General features: G+C 55.3%; 1 protein-coding gene across 1 annotated transcript in view; it reads right to left on the bottom strand.

Moving 5' to 3' along the window:
* The window catches only part of SDSL (serine dehydratase like), a 23,258-nt gene that overhangs the window by 11,833 nt on the left and 7,926 nt on the right, over positions 1-3,499 (bottom strand). The window lies entirely within an intron of this gene.

Here is a 3,499-nt window from a genome sequence, read left to right as displayed (position 1 = left end):
CCAGCTAATTTTTTATTTATTGTAGAGACGAGGTCTCACCAAGTTGCCCAGGCGGGTCTCAAACCCACAGGCTCAGGCAATCCCCTCGTCTCGGCCTCCCAAAGCGCTGGGATGACAGGCTGAGCCACCGAGCCCGGACTATTTTAACAATTCTTGAGAGGGTCTGGCTCGGTCGCCCAGGCTGGAATGCGATGGTTCATTCATCGCTCACGGTAGCCTCTGAGTCCTGGACTCAAGCCATCCTCTTGCTTCAGCCTCCCAAGTAGCTGGGATGACAGGCACCTGCTACCATGCTCGGCTTATTATTATTATTATTATTATTATTATTATTATTATTATTTAGAAATCGGTCTTGTCCTGTGGCCCAGGCTGGTCTCCAACTCCTGGCCTCAAGGGATCCAGCCGCCTAGGCCTCCCAAAGTGCCGAGATGCCAGGCAGGAGCGGCTGTGCCTGGCCAGGGTTGGGGGCTGTAACAGTTTGAATCAGCATGCACATGGGACCCGGGCGTCTTTTAACTCCCTTCTGATCTGTAAGTTCTCAAAAGGGGAACTTTGAGATGCTCGCCGAGAAGGGGAAAGCATTTCTATAGAGACCAGCAGGTGGGACCACCGTGGGGCAGAAATGAACCCGGGCGCCTCCGGTGCAGAGAAGGGGCTGGGGCGGAAGGTGGAGCCCAGAGGGGAGGAAATGAGAGGCAAGAAAAATGACTGGGAAAAAGGAACCAGTGCTGGTTCCTCCTCTCTTCTCTGAAGCAGAGAAGCCCTGGGCCAGCCCCCGCAGTTCCGCCACTGGCCGCTAGGGAGAGCGCGGCAGCCTCCCCACCCACCCACGCACGCACTCAGCTAAACTTCTGGTCGACCCTTAAGGGGGGTGGTAGGGGCTGGGGTGGCGAGGGGAGGGTGTTGGGGTCCCCAGACCAGAGCGGGCCAGGTCTCCTGGCCCTGGACTTGACCCCGTGCCCTTGTTGGGATGGCCAAGCTCCCCCACCCCTACCCTGTCCCGTTAAGGGACCCCTCAGGCTGGGCAGTGGGGAAAAGAGGCCCATGACCTCCACTGGTCCCCGAATCCAGCATATCCTGGCCTGCACCTCACTTCAGGCCAGATGCCAGGAACACAGGCTCTTGGGTCAAAGATCGAAGCTAGAAGCCAGCTGTGACTTCCTGGCTGTGTGACCCAAGCAAGTGTCTCTGCCTCTCTGTGCCTGTTCCCCCTTCCGTGACAGTGCCCGACTCACAGGTTGTGTTGTGGATGAGTAACAATAGCAGCGCCGCTGTTGAATGCCTGTTATGCGGCCTAGAGACGTCATCTCACCGGGGCCTTCTAGTGATACCGACCTGCCTACCCTTCTCCGAGCTTGTTTGCCGGGCATCTACAAGGTGCAGACCCTGACCTGGGAAGTGGGATTCCACTGTGAACAAGACAGACATTGACCTCGGAGCTGGCTTCTAGTCTGATGAGGAGATTGGCATTCAACAGTTGACTGCATAGACGCAAGATAATCAGAAACGTGAAAGCAGCTACAAGAGAAACACGCATAAAGCAAGCTTAAAGAGAAGAGCAAGGGACCTTCTTTGGGGACGGAGGTCAGGGTGTGCCTCTTGGAGGAGGCGATCCCTAAAATTAAGACCTGAAAAGGAGACCCCGCGACAGACGGGAGATGAGCTCGTGCAGCCCAGCGCCATTGTGAAGGTGTAGTGAGGCCGTGGGAGGTGGTGGGGGAGACACTGACTCTGCAACAGTAGCTGGCGGTTGTGGAACTTGCCCTGAGCGGGCATAGAGCCAGCACCTTGCATGTGATCTCCTGGAATCCTCACAACAGCTTGGAGATACGCCCCCTTTTCTTTTGCTGAGTTTCTCGCTGCAACCTCAACCTCCTGGGCTCTGGGGATCCTCCCACCTCAGCCTCCTGAGTTGCTGGGATGACAGGTGTGTGCCACCACACCCAGCATTTTTTTTTCTCTGAGAGATGAGGTCTCACTTTGTTGTCCAGGCTGGTCTCGAACTCCCAGGCTCAAGTCATACTCTTGCCTTGACCTCCCAAGGTGCTGGTATTACAGGGGTGGCGCCTGGCCAGGTCCTATTTTTAACTCCATTTTATAGACAATGAAACTGAGGCCCAGAGAGGTTGAGTAGCTTATCCAAGGTCACACAGCTAAAAGTGGCACAGCTAGAATGCAAACCCAGGCAGCATGCTTCCGCATCTATGCTGTGAACCATGAGGCTATACCTTCTTTTATATATTAGTGTTATTATTGCTATTATAAAAGGTAGAGACATTTAATTCTTTTTCCTTTTTCTTTTTGAGATAGGATCATGCTCTGTCATCCAGGCTGGAGTGCAGGGGCATGACCATAGCTAGCTCACTGCAGCCTCCAACTGCTGGCCTCAGGTCATCCTCCCACCTCAGCCTTCCCAATAGCTGGGCCTGCAGGCATGCACCACCACACCCACCTAATTTTTTTAATTTGGGGTTTTTTTTGTTTGTTTGTTTCTTGTTTTTGAGTTGAGGTCACTCTGTTGCCCAGGCTGGAGTGCAGGGGCACAGTCACGGTTCACTGTTGCCTCCAACTCCTGAGCTCAAGTGATCCTCCCAGCTAAATGATTTTTGTTTGCTTGTTTTTTTGGTTTTGTTTTGTAGAGATCAGGTCTCCCAGGCTGATCTCCAACTCCTGGGCTCAAGGGATCCTCCCAGCTATTATTTTTTTTTTTTCCTGAGGCGAGGCTTCCCTGTGTTGCCCAGGCTGGTCTTGAACTCCTGGGCTCAAGCGATCCCCCCACCCTGGCCTCCCAAGTAGCTGGAACAACAGGCACGCACCACCACACCTGACCCATTTATAAAGATTTCAGTTTTTGTTTTTGAGTCAGAATCTCACACTGTCGCCTCGCCTTGACCTCCCGGGCTCCTGCAGTCCTCTCCCCTCAGCCTCCTGAGTAGCTGGGACTACAGGCATGCACCACCACACCCGGCTAATTTATTTTATTATTGTTATTATTATAAAGAAGAAGTCTTGCTATGATGCCCAGGCTGATCTCAAACTCCCGAACTCAAGCAGTCCCCCTGTCTCAGCCTCCCCAAGGGCCAGAACTACAGGCATGAACCAACATGCCCAGCAGCATCTCATTTTCGGCAGCCCACCGTCCTTGGGAGCCAAACGCTCCCGGCTCAGGCTCCAGGCGTCCCCAGCCCTCTGGGTTATACTGACCTCTCACAGGAGGACAGCAGGCATGAACAAGCCCCATGTCGCCAGCAGCCTTGTCAAGCCCGGACCCCAAAAGGGACACGAGCCGCCCAGGCTGAGGAGCGGGGCTGAGCTGAGGCCGTGGCCCAGGGGCACTCAGCCCCCGTCGGGGCGGTGGCCCGGGGGCCGAGATGGGAGACACTGGGTCTTCCGGCCATGGGGCACTGCAGGAAGCAGGGCGCGTGGGCACAGGTCCCAGCCCGCCCTGCCCCGGCCTGGTTGCTCTCCCGCCCGGCCGCCTCCCTTGTCCCTGAGGCCT

This window comes from Carlito syrichta, unplaced genomic scaffold (genome assembly GCF_000164805.1).
Source record: "Carlito syrichta isolate Samal-C Ts95f unplaced genomic scaffold, Tarsius_syrichta-2.0.1 Scaffold309836, whole genome shotgun sequence".
Taxonomy (NCBI): Eukaryota; Metazoa; Chordata; class Mammalia; order Primates; family Tarsiidae; genus Carlito; species Carlito syrichta.
Note: the sequence above shows the minus strand (reverse complement) of the source record. Positions and strands in the feature narration are given on the sequence as shown.